Source organism: Tenrec ecaudatus, chromosome 8 (assembly GCF_050624435.1).
Source record: "Tenrec ecaudatus isolate mTenEca1 chromosome 8, mTenEca1.hap1, whole genome shotgun sequence".
Classification (NCBI taxonomy): Eukaryota; Metazoa; Chordata; class Mammalia; order Afrosoricida; family Tenrecidae; genus Tenrec; species Tenrec ecaudatus.
This window is the reverse complement of record NC_134537.1, coordinates 143756595-143770350: the sequence shown is the minus strand read 5'-3', so window position 1 is coordinate 143770350 and position 13756 is coordinate 143756595. Positions and strand designations below refer to the sequence as shown.

The 13756-nt window shown below is 45.2% G+C and overlaps 1 pseudogene; it reads right to left on the bottom strand.

Moving 5' to 3' along the window:
* Nucleotides 1-4571: 4571 nt before the first annotated feature.
* Nucleotides 4572-13399, bottom strand: LOC142455556 (dynactin subunit 6-like; annotated as a pseudogene).
* Between the last annotated feature and the right edge of the window lie 357 nt (nt 13400-13756).

The following is a 13756-nucleotide window of genomic DNA, read 5'->3' as shown; positions in this document are numbered from 1 at the left end:
TCCTCAAAGTAATATTCTCGCTTTTCAATATTCTAAAGAGGTCTTGCGCAGCAGCTTTACATAATGAAACTCGTCTTTTGAGCTCTTGGCCACTGCTTCCAGGAGCACTGACTGTGGATCTCAGCAAGACAGTATCCTTGACAACTCCAGCCTTTGCTGCATTTATCATGATGGCACCTATCGGTCCAGTGGTGAGGAGTTTAGCCTTCTCTACATGGAGCTGTGATCCATGTTGAAGGCTGCAATCCTCGATCTCCATCAGCAAGTGCTTCAAGTCCTCCACACTGTCAGCAAAGGAGCGCGTGTCTTTGGCATTTGGGAGGTTGTTAAGAAGCCGTCCCCCACTCTGTATACCACATCCTTCTTCATATAATCCAACTTCTCTGATGATTTGCTCAGCACACAGGATGAATAAGTGTGGTGAGAGGATTCAGCCTGACACTCTCTCCTTATTTTAAACCATGCAGTGTTCCCTTGTCCGTTCACACAACTGCCCCCTGACCCAGGCACAAATTCCGCATGAGCACAAGGAAGCGTTCTGGAACTCCTAATCTTCTCAAGCGAACTCATAGTTTGCTATGACCCACGCAGTTGAATGCCTTAGCGTAGCCAAGAAAACACAAGTAAACATCTTTCTGGTATCCTCTGATTTCAGCTGATATCCATCTGAAGTTCTTGTCAATGTACTGCATATGATATCAATGATAATATTATTCTGCAATGTGAGCGTTCGGTTGGGGCCCCTTGCTTTGGAATGGACTCAAACATGGATGTCTTCCAGTCAGTTGGCCAAGCAGCTGTCTTCCAAATTTCCTGCCATAGACGAGTGAGTGCTTCCAGTGCTTCACCAGTTTGTTGAAACATTTCAATTGGTATCCCATCGATTCCTGGAGCTTTGCTTTTTTAAAAAAATAAAAACTTTGATGTTGATTTATTATAATCAAAATATGATCATATAAATATATAATCAAATATGATTGTAACAAAAATAAGTAGCATCATTAATGCACATTTATTAAAGCCAAAATTTGTGCTTAGAATTTACTAGCATTTTTCACTTAAAGCATATAAAATATACTTTATAAAAGTGAAAAGTAAGATTTGAAATTAAGTCATTTTCTTGGAGCCATATAGCAAGTAAATATATTTTTAACATTTTGCTTAAGTGGAGAGCAAATTCTTTGAAAATGATTAGGGCAAAGAATGTACAGATGTGCTTTATAAAATTGATATATGTATATGTATGGATTGTGATAAGAGTTGAATGAGTCCCAAAAAATGTTAAAAAATTAATTTAATAAATCATTTTATTGGGGCTCATATAAATCTTATCACAATCCATACATACATCAATTAAGTAAAGCACCCTTATACATTAGTTGCCCTCGTCATTCTCAAAATTCGCCTTCCACTTGGGTTCCTGGAATCAGCTCATTTTCCCTTTTTTCCTCCTCCTCCCTCCCTGCTCCCCCCTCCCCCAGGAACGAGCTTTGCTTTTAATGAGTGCTTTCAGTGTAGCTTGACTTTCTTCCTTCAGTACCATTGGTTCTTGATCATGTGCTACCTCATGCAATGGTGGGCTGTTGCCTCGTTCTTTTTGATACAATGACTGTGCATTCTTCCCACCTTCTCTTTTGGTGCTGGAAGGCTGTGAATGTGAGTGAAAACCCAAAACCGTTCACAGAGTCATTGATTGGATTAAGCCTGTACTGAGGCTTCATTCCTGCTGACCTTTAACTGAGGATATAGGTCATCTTGCCCTCAGACAGAGAGCATTGGGAAGTGGATTGCCTCCATTCCCTCACATAGTCATGAGCCGTGCCCTGACGGCCTTGGTCAGAAGGCCCTGGACCAATCTTGTAAGGTCTTCTACCTAAAATAATGTATGTGTCCCAATCGCGGTCCTCTTCCTGCTTCTGTAGTCTCACCAGGACGTGTGATGTACTCATCTGCCACCAATCATGAATCTGTGACGATTCCTTTGTTCCATATCTTGTTTCACTAGCTTCCTGACTATAAACCCTCAGACACCAATTTGACCTTGTGCTAATGGTCTCCCTCATCTGGGTGATGTTTCTTTATCTTGTCTTTGTCCTGTCTCAGACTTAATAAATCTCCTCCTTAAACTATAATTGAGATTCAAGTCTCTTCTGTACCCTGAAACATTCATCAGGACTTCTTTTGCAAGTGACAGAAATTCCGCTTAAACTAGTTTAAACAGAGAATAAAATATACATATTGGCTCAGATAGCTGAAAAGTATCAGGGTTGTTGGGCAGTAAACACAGCTAAATCAGAGGATCAATTGATGTAATCCAATAATGCCCCCTTTTCACCCTCAGCTCTACTTTCCCTCATTTTAACTTCACTTGCATGCAGACGTTTTCCAGATTGTGTTTTGTGGCCACCAGTGTCTACAGGTTTATAACTTTTCAAGTTAGCAGTGAAAGAAAATGTCTTACCTGAAAGTCCAGAATTAGACCAGGGTGGCCTTGACCTGGGTCATGTTTGCCACCAGGGGAACATGATCCTGTCTTTGACTAGACATTATGGCAAGAGCCAAGCTATTGTGAGATCGGGTTGATGTATAATTTTTGTATATAATATAAATATAATATTGTATTTCTAAAACAAGTAACTTTTGAGTATTTGGGGGGGGGCGTGCATGGAGAGGAACCACTGGGGGTGGCGGGAGGTGCGTGGAAACAGCAACCAGTAATTCACTTAGAACAAATAGATAAAAACTTTTCATTAAAGAAAGATTCAGGTCTGTCTGAATAGGACAGGCTGGATGAACTATCTGGATGAAAAACAACGGGACCGACAGTTCCGGGGGGACTTGGGGTGGGGGGTAGGGGGGGTAAGGAAGTGGTGTTAACAAACCCAGGGACAAGGGAAAAACATGGGACCCCAAAGGGTAGAGAAGGGGGAGTGGCAGGCCTGATGGGAAATGATCAAGGGTAAGGTTGCTTAGAGAAGAGGTATACTCTAGCCCAGGTGGCGATGAAGCATGGTAGTAGGGCAGGAGGAAGGTCAAGGGAGATGGAGGAAAGAGCTAGGAGTCAAAGGGCATTCATGGAGGTCTAGACAAAGACATGTACATGCAAATATGTATAGGAGGTTGGGGAAATAGATCTTTGTGTCGATATTTATAGGTCAAGTATTAAGGTGGCGGAAGGACCTTGGGCCTCTACTCAAACACTCCCTCTATGCATGAATACCTACTTTTATTAAATTGGAACTCTATGATGCTCACTCTCCCAACACAACGGCTGGAGCCAAAGTGGGTGAACAAGTAAATGTGGTGAAGAAAGCTGATGGTGCCCGGCTATCAAAAGAGATAGTGACTGGGGTCTTAAAGGCTTGAAGATAAACAAGCGGCCATCTAGCTCAGAAGCAACAAAGTCCACATGGAAGAACACACCAGCCTGTGTGATCGAGTGGTCCCAAAGGGATCAGTTACCAGGCATCAAAGAACAAAAAATCATATCATTGACTGCACACCTCCATGATAGGATCGCTGAAGACAAATGGGTGCACAAGCAAATGTGGTGAAGAAAGCTGATGGTGCCCGGCTATCAAAAGAGATAGTGTCTGGGGTCTTAAAGGCTTGAAGGTGAACAAGCGGCCATCTCGCTCAGAAACAAATAAGCCCACATGGAAGAAGCACACCGGCCAGTGCGATCACGAGGTGCCCAAGGGACCAGGTATAAGGCATCATGCAAAAAAAAAAAAAGATATAAGTGTGTGTATGTATGTGTATATATGTGTATATGTATATATGTATGTGTATATATATATTATATTAAATGAAGGGGGAAGTGCAGAGTGGAGACCCAAGGCCCAAGTGTCGGCCAATGGAGATCCCCTCATAGAGGGGCTTAGGAGAGGAGATGGGTTAATTAGGGTGTGAGATAGTATCGATGAAGAACACAGCTTTCCCCCAGATCCTGGATGCTTCCTCCCCCCAACTACCATGATCCGAATTCTACCTTGCAGGGCTGGATAGGACAGAGGCTGTACACTGGTACATATGAGGGTTGGAGGTACAGGGAATCCAGGGTGGATGATACCTTCAGGACCAAGGGCGTGAGGGATGATGCTGGGAGAGTGGAGGGTGAGTGGGTTGGAAAGGGGGAACTGATTACAAGGATCCACATGTGACCTCTTCCCTGGGAGAGGGACAGCAGAGAAGGGGGGAAGGGAGACCCCGAATAGGGCAAGATATGACAAAATAACGAGGTATAAATTACCAAGGGCATATGAGGGAGGGGGGAGAAAAAAAAGAGGACCTGATGCAAGGGGCTTAAGTGGAGAGCAAATGCCTTGAGAATGATTGGGGCAGGGAATGTATGGATGTGCTTTATACAATTGATGTATGTATATGTATGGATTGTGGTAAGAGTTGTTGGAGTCCCTAATAAAATGTAAAAGAAGAAAAGAGAAAAAAATGATTAGGGCAAAGACTGTACAGATGTGCTTTATACAATTGATGTATGTATATGTATGAACTGTGAAAAGAATTGTATCAGCCCCAATAAATTGTTAAAAAAAAAAAAAAAAAAGAAAGATTCAGCCCGATCTTGGGCCGGGCTGGTAGCTAACAATGCCGGTCGCCATGTCCGCACTGACGCCGCTGCTGCTGAGGGGCCTGACGGGTTCGACCCTGCGCCTCCTGGTGCCGCGTGCCCACCTCCGCTCGAAGCCTCCACGGGAGCAGCTCTGGGGCCATGGAATGTTGCGCTCACCTCCTTCTTCCTGTGTTTCTTCGTGCCCTCGGGCTGGGTCATGTCGCACCTGGAGAACTACAAGAAGCGGGAGTGAGAGTCCGGCCCTCGCTCCAGCCCATCTGATCATGTTTCCTGCATTCCTGGGCCGTGTCCTTCCGTTGTGGCGATCATGTATGCAATCGTGACCTCCCTGTGACCCTGGGACCACAAGCATCAGCTTGCAAGGCCCCACTTGCGTGGGGGGGGGGGCACCTCGTAACAATAATATGATGGAAACCTTAAAAAAAAAGAAACATTCAACAGTTTAAAGTGCATGGCCAATCTTCTTTCTCCTGTATCTGCATGAATGTCCCCCTCTTTATTTTATTTGGAAGCAATTCCCAGATATTGTATCATTTTTAAAAGCACTAATATTATCAAGAAATGCTGGGAAGTTTGCATTTTTATTTTACCAAGGCACTCAACACATCTTTAAGGATAGCCTGGTAAACAAAGAAGGAGCCTTGGCGGTACACCTTGGGCTGCTAACCACATGACCAGAAGTTTGAAACCACCAGCTGCTCTGTGGGAGAAAGATGGGGCTTTCTACTCCTATAAAGATTTACCATCTCAGAAACTCACAGGAGCGGTTTTATCTTGACCTATAGGGTTTCTATGAGTGAGAATCCGCTCAATGGGAGTGAGTTAACAAAGACTGGATATTTGCGTGAAGTAGAGTCACGGTTCAGTGAGCAGTCATTTTTAAGAGGAATAACATGCGGCCTTAGAAAGCCTGGGGAGCAGTTGTGCTCTGTCCTATAGGATTGTTATGATGTGGAATCAACTCAATGGTAACAGGTTATTAGTGGCTGGTGGTGGGCCGCAGAGAACAGTCGACCTCTTTCTTTCTTACAAAGACGTAGAGAAATCACACGGACTGGATGCAAGGCGAGTGCAAGCCTGAAAACAGTGAATATGGCGAATGACAGAGACAAGATTACAATTTTTCTTTTCGATGTTAGAGAATGTTCAACCCTCACAAAGGTATATAAACGACATAATAAACCCCAGGCAGGACTCACCCAGCTTCAGCAGTTTTCAGTGCCTGGCCAATCTCTCTTCCATCCAGAGGAATGTCCCCTTCCTTATATTTTATTTTGAAGCAATTCCAAGACATCATATCATTAAAACACGACAACCACCCTCTAACTTTATTATCATATTCAACAAGAAGTTCTAATAATATGTTAACATCATGCTCAGATTCCAATGGTCTTCTAATACATTAAGAAAACAATTAAAAACAAGCAAATGAACAGTTTATATGTCTAAAACCAAGATCCAAAGGCCACGTTTCGCAGGTGGTTGGTACATCATGTAAGTCTTTTTAAATCTACAATTACCCTTCTGCCTCTTTCTAGCTTGCAATTTACTTGCTGAAGAAGCAAAGAACCTTTGTAGGAACATGACGGCAAGTAGAGATAAAGAGGTAAAATACTAAAGCTAAGTTTTTAAGAATCAGCTTATACTAGTACAAATTGGGAGAGACTTGAGTCCAGTTTGAGAGAGAGGCCAAAAAGAAAGGCCTGGGATTTTGTTGTTGTCTGGTGCCCGCCTGTGGACACCAGAAAGAAACACCACTGTTCTGCACCAGGCTCCCCATGGCGCTGCTCGATCCCATCGTGGCTGCCTCTGGGTCGATTCACCTCTTTGAGGATCTTCCTCTTTCTGCTGACCTAGTTTACCAAGCAGGCTAGCCTCTTCCTGGAACTGGTCTGTCCTGATGTTACACCCAGAGTTCATGAGGTGAAGGCAGTCTCACCAGCTTTGCTTCTAAGGAGCAGTCTAGCTGCACTTCTTCCAAGACACGTGTCTGTTCTGCTGGGCGTCCACAGCACTTTCAGTGTCCATTACCAACACCTGCACTTGAATGCGTCAGTTCTTCCTGGTCCTCCTTGTCCACCAGGCAGCTTTCACCTGCATAGGCGCCCTGGCTTGGGTCAGGTAAACCTTCCTCCGCAAAGCGACATCTTTGCTCTCTCATCCTTGTACAGTAGATTTCCCCAAGGGGATGCAGCTTTCGATTTCTTGACCATTCCACGAGGCTTGATTGTGGATCCAAGTAAAATGGAATCTTTAACAACTGCAATCATTTTTCCGTTTATCATGCTGACTGACATCTGCTGGTCCAGGTGGGCAGATTTTTGTTTCCTTTACAGTGAGATGTCGTTGACTGCAAACCTCAGAGTCAGCACTATGACACAGTTGTTCTACTTCTAACAGAAACCCAAGCCAAACTCCCTGCCATGGAGCCCATGCTGACGCACAGCGACCCCCTGTGGGTTTCCCAGACGGTAACGGTGAAGTGCTACAGTCCTGGAAACTCACAGGAGTGGCTCTACCCTCTTCTCCAGGGTTGCTACAAGTCAGCCTCGACTGGCTGGCAATGGGTTTAGTTTGACAAAGTGCTTTAAGGGGCCCTGTGGCACGGAGAGTTAAGCGCCTGGCAGTGAATCAGATCAGAAGTCTGACTGTTTGAAGTCTTGGCCCCCACCAAGTCACTTTAAGTGTGTGTGTGTGTGGGGGGTCTTGGCAATCTGCTCCCACAGAGCTTCCATCCTATGGGGATGATGAAGATGAAGGCAACAGCTGTTCCAGAGAAACAAGAGGTGGGATTTCAGAGGGAAATAGAAAGGAACAGGGCCTGACGGTGAACATCAACAGCCTGTTGGATTTAAATCAGCTGCCCTAAGAGGTGAAATGAAGAAAAATGCAGCATCAAGATCTGAGGAAGCCTTCTTAACAGCCGGCAGTACACAGATGACCCAACCTTGCTTGCTGAAAGTGAGGAGGGCTTGAAGCACTTGCTGCTGAAGATCAAGGATCGCAGCCTTCAGTGTGGATTACGATTCCCTAGCAAGAGGACCAAAGTCCTTTCAATGTCAAGACGACCAAAGTCCTCACAACTGGACCAAGGGGCAACAGAAAGAAAAGATTGAAGCTGTTAAGTATTTTGTCTTCCTTGAGCCACAATCAGTGCTCATGGAAGCAGCAGTCAAGAGATGAGAAGATGTGTTGCATTTGCTGCACAAAACTTCTAAGACGTCTTTAAAGAGTTGAAAAGCAAAGATGTTACTTTGAGGATTAAGGTGCGTCAGACCCAAGCCACGGTATTTTCAATCAACTCCTACGCATGTTTAAAGATTTGTACACTTGTAGAACATATGATATAGGCCTCTTGTAAATTGTCATTTTTGATTGACTCATCTAGGATAAAAAAGATCCCAAATTCAGATATAACTCACAGAGACATAGTTATGAAGTCTTAAACAGGCTCAGCAGGAGAGGCAGGTGAAGGAGACCTTCAGCACCAGGCCAGCATGGGGTCCAAGGCTTCTCCTCGGCCCCTCGGTTACTTAAATAAGAGATGGAGAACAAACGAACAGCCCAAAATTCAGACGAGGGGCAGACGTGCATCTCGGTTGTAGGCAGGACTGTAGAAGCAGGAAAGGGCCGTGGCTGGGACAACACTATTGTAGATTAGAAAAGATTACAGGATTGGCTCAGGGTCCTCCTACCAAGGCCGTCAGGATGTGACTCACACTGATCCAACCCTGGAACCCCAGTTCCCATCAGGGCAGCGCAGGCAGGAGCCCGAGGACGTGGCTGCACTGCCCTGGCCAGGGCTTTGCACGTGCCTGGTCGATGGTCAGAGAACAAATGTCGTGGGGGCTGAATCTATGGGGACACTCAAACATGGATTTCAGGTTCGTCCTGCAAACCACAGCCCTCCAGAACTTAAGCTGATTTACAACTGACTTAATTTTGTGTGTATCAATATCGACTTATATATTGGTTATAAAATATAACTTAAAAACAATAAATGTATGTTTCTTTAAATATATTCTCTTTATATTGGTATCTAATTATACCTATAACTCTATCTCTATGGCTAGAAAACCTTATGGGCAGTCTGATTCTGTCTCATAGAGTCTCCATGAGTGGGAATCCGTGGTTATCTGACAATAACAACTGAATGCTTTACTTACATTACTTAGATAATAACAACCCAGCAAGGTAGGTGTTTGACTCCTACTTCCAGATGACGAACCATTGAGGTGCAGAAAAGTTAAGTAATCCAAAGTCATTCACATCGAAGTGGTAGAATGGGATTCAGGTCAGGCTGGTCTGCAGGCCGGAGGAAGTGGGTGTTCGATGTTAAGGAGAAGGCTAACTTTAGAGCCTTAGCAATCAGATGTCTGTATCTTCCATGGTGATGTCAGGCTCCACTTGCATGCAGTCCTGGGGCATGTGCTTTGCTGACACTTCTGGAGCTTCAAGTGTACATCAGGAAGAAGGGACTGAGAGAACCCAGGAGAGTGTCTGTTGGAAACGCAGACCAAGAATTTGGTTCCCACATTGCTCGGGCACTGTTTTACACTGGACTTGAGCCTCTGGGTCAAATGCTCCTCTGTGAGAGGAGGGGTGCTTTTTTTTTTTTTTTTTTTTGAGAGGAGGGGTGCTTTTACATGTCCTTCTGCTTTCTCCTGAAAGCAAATCTCTGAGTCACTCAGAGAAGTCTTTTCTTGACACGTGGTAGGAGACCCTGGTGCCCCGCTCTTCCTTTCTGTCCAGGCATAGATTCGAGAGATGGCCTTTGTATCTCCAGGAGCTCAGAGATGGTCTTCCCATTCTCCTCAGAGCTAAAGTTTCCGGGATGAGTTTACAGACTGGGAGGACAAGGGCAGTTTGCAAGGGTGGGAACCCAGCAGAGGAGGATGCTGGGGGAAGGTAGGGCGAGGCTGGCCCAACCGGTTCAGCCCAGCCAGGAAAGAGTGAGTCAGATCTGGCTCAGCAGGAGAGCTTGGGTATGGAGTGGTGCTGACTCCGGGTTTGGTGAAGCCAGGTGAAGATAAGGGAGGTCTATTGTTGGGGCGCTTTTAGCCTTTGGTGACCAAATACTCTTCCCTATGGACCCAGGAGCAGGCAGAGAAAGCAAGGGCATCTTCTAAATATTGGTATCAATACCTCTCTGGGTGAGCGGTATTAACACAGGGTTACATTCTTGTAGATGCTCCTCATGAGGTACTTGAAAAACAAGAGCAGATTAGTCAGGAGGTTTCAGTTTCCCTTTTTCCCCTCTGAAAATCGCTCCCCTTTTCTTCTTAGATCAGACACCCCACAGAAGAGGGCCCTGCCCCTAGGTTTCTGAGGCACCTTGCCAGGTACCCAGAGTCTAGCAGAAGCGAACAGGTTCTGAAGAGAGCAAGAAAACCGATAAGCAAAACCGAACTTTCTCATTGGCTCTTTCTGACTTTGATCACACTGAACTGCTGTGGTTTTGTTGTGGTTCTTTTTTTTTTTTTTAAACACTTTAAAATAGGTCAGTTGTGTTCTGTGGAAAAACAATGACCATCTTTCTCTTCCGTTCTCACTTTTTTATTTTTGGATGGATCTTCTCTCTTTTAAAAACATCAAATGAACTTAAAAAGAAAACCCAAAGTATGATGGTTCAAAGATCTATAAATTCACATGACAGCATCATGAATCTCCACATAGCCATTATCCAGCTTGAACCAAGATTGGCCTTGGACCAATCTTGTTTCATCTGTACCCTCTCAGCCTCCCCACCCGCACCCAATTGTTTTGAAAGCGAGCCCAGGTTTCATCTCAGCCAGTCTCTTTTGACTTCCTTAAGCCCTTGTTTCCTCATCTGAAAATGGGGATTAGACTAGTCCCTTTCTCAAAGTATTCTTGGGAGGTCATGCATATAAAGGGCCAGCCTAATGCAGTAGCTTAGGAATTGGCAGCTCATGTAATTGGGTAGAACCTACGAATCAGATACATCAGCCTCTCAGACCTTCCTGTAACTCTGCTTGTGCCTCTCTTCCCTCCTGGTATCTTCTTCAGGTGTCTGAGACACCTCACCCCAACCAGCACCTCAGGGTTGGGATGAGCCCCAGCCGCTGAGGCCTCAGTCTGTGCCTGGAGCAAAGGGGGCTGAGTCCAGGATGAGGGCGCTAGAAGGGGACAGCAGGGACTCTAGAAAGAGGGATCCAAATTGCAGCACTTTGGGAAGAGAAGCTGGCAGCCAGGGGCCAACTTTGAGCCTAGGGACAATGTGTTCCAGTGGAGAGATGACCAAGAGAAAGTAGACATGGTGGGACTGTCAGAGTTGGACACACCCTAGGAGTTCAATTGGAAACAAGTCTATCAGTCAAAAGTCTTGATTGAAACAGAAACTGATTTTGGGCAGATGGAAATGGAAAACGAATGACTGAAAGGCCATTGAGAAGCTCTCGGGAGCACAGGGAAGTCCAGGTTCAGGAATCGAGCACATAAACAGGCCACAAATACAGCCTGTTGAGGTCAAAAGGTGAGGACATCACTGGCAGGCTCCCGGAGAGATTCTGCAGCTTGCAGTCTTTTTTCTGGGTCCTGGATACCCTGTGGGTCTCATGTTCACAGGTGACCCACAAAGCAACTGCTGGTGCTGCCACCAGTCTCCTGCCCTCAGGACACACATCTCCCTCCTGTCCCTGCCACTTTGTGTCTTCAGCCTCCCCCTGCCCAGGTCAAGGCTTTGGGCTGATGCTTCTGATTGATAGAGCTCAGCTCCTGTCGGAATAGTCCAGATGTGGCCCTGGGAGGAAGGAGGATGAGCCTGTGTAGCCACCCCCCCCCCCTTTCCTGGCACGGAGGAAAGGAATACAATGAGAGGAGAGGACTCAGTGTGGAAAAGCCATAGCAGAGAGGATCCTAGTCAAAGAGGGATTCACCATTTGGCTTTGGGGGCCAGATGAGAGGTTTACCTGAGACAGGAGGGGGGAAAAATAGTAGAACCAGAAAAAAAGATAGCACAGGGTAGATGAGTAATGGCCTGGTTTTCTCTTGGGGGTACTTTGGGACAGTAGGATGCTCCTCTCAGGTGTAGCGGGAGAACCTCATGCAATCAATGTGCAGCCTGTGGGCTTTGGGGTGCACTGCCCTTCTAGTCTATCCTTTCCTGGCTACAGGAGAGAGATGGAGCAGGCAGTCTGCAAAGAACTAGATGCTTAGTGCATACCGGTGGGACCAGGGAGGGCAGGGCAAGAGCCAAGGGCGGACACCCACACCGAGCTTCAGGAGCAAGTGTCAAGTCTGCGCTTCCAGGCTCACAGGAAGCCGGTCTCCCATTTTAACGTGGGCATCGCTGCCCTTAAGCTCTGCAGTAATTGGGTCTAAATAACAAGGACTTGGAAGCTGTATTCTTATTTATTTATTTTTGCATGAGAAAGCAGCCATCTTTCTTTATTTTATTAAAAGATCGTTTTATTGGGAGGGCTCTTAGAGCTCTTTTTTTTTTTTGCTCTTAGAGCTCTTATAACGATCCATACATCCATTGCATCAAACACATTTGTACATATGTTGCCAGCATTATTTTCTAGACATTTACTTTCTATTGAGCCCTTGGTATCAGCTCCTCTTTTTTACCTCCTTCCGCTCCCCCCTTGTTACCCATCAATAAATGATTATTATTTTCATAGCTTACACCAACCGCTGTCTCCCTTCCCCCATGGTTTCTGTTATTCGTCCCCCTGGACGGTGTGTGGTTATGTGTCAATCATCCTGAATGGTTCCCCGTTCTTTTTATCAACCTTAACCAAATGGTTGTGTTTTTCCGCTACCTGCTACTTTTCGGATATCATATCCAGAAGGTGTACCATTATCCCTTTCCCCCACTTCTATGTACCATGGAATTCTCTTTTTTTTTCCTCTCCTTGTCGTCAGCACTTTTATTCAGTTGAATAAATGTTAGCATATAAATGTATATCTATAGGCTCTATCTTATCATAGGTTAGTGTTTTACAGAACTAAAATTTACGGCCAATATTTTATATAAGAAGAGGAAATACATCAAAGTGTAAATTATCAGGAAAGGAGCAAGTATATAAGAAAAGAATGCATTTTATACGAATGTATTATATAAATTAAAGAAGACAGTTACGATGTAAAGACATTACTTTCTTTTCTAGCTCAATTTTACAAAATAAAGCCTACCTGCATCACTATGAGCTAAGACGGCAGGTACGCGATGGCCCTTTACAAGACTGGTCAAAGACAAAATGTTATCATGTTTCTCGTTCTTAACTGGAGTTGGGCTTCCTTTTGTAGGCTTCTTGAAGGAGTGGTAATTGGGCAAGATTTTCATCGGGAAATCCAGCTGTAGTGTCTGGGGCTGTGATCGCTCAGTCTGCACCCGGCGGAGGCGGTCACCACCGGGAGCCCTATGACCTCAGGGATGACTTCAAAGGTGCTCCGACTGCAACAGGCACCAATGATGCGGCCGCTCATCAAGATCACATTTCTGCCTACATGTGCCTTTTATTCAATGACAGTATTATCTCTCGTCTTCCTGGCTTGAGAAGAACAGCCAACTTCAAACACATCCTTGGTCCCAGTGATGACAGGTTTGAGCTCGCCATCTCCAGCATCCGGGGTGATCGTATCAGGGTGAGCGTTGAGGGTGAGGGCCTGCTCTTCTATTGGGTTCCCTTCACCAATCACGCTGGGCCCGGCTTCGGCAATAAGTCCTGCTTTGGGGTGCATCACGGTCCTCGGTCCTATAGTTACATCTTCTCTGATTTCACTTTCTACGCACACTCAGGATCCAGGAGCAATCTTCACACTCTTTTGAGTCTTCTCCACCATTGTATGGCCCGGTCTTCTCAGAATCCCTTCTTAACTTTAAAATTGGATATCTGGGGTTTTACATCATATTCCTCACTTCCCAATACACTCACCACCGGATCTTTAGTCTAGGCAAGCTTCCTCTCACTGTATTCTGCTGAATGATTTTCCTCTTCTTCCCTTCTCATTTTGTCCCTTTCCATAAGTTCCTTCTCTAATGTGTCTGCTGTGTGTCATTACATATGTGTGAAATTTCATAAAATATAAAGTGTGGTCGAAAGTGTTTTTAATTTATGCGAATGGCCTTTTTATTCATGTAAAAATGGTTTTCTGTTTCCTCTGCTTCTCACTATGTTTCCCTGAGCTCTGCATGTTATT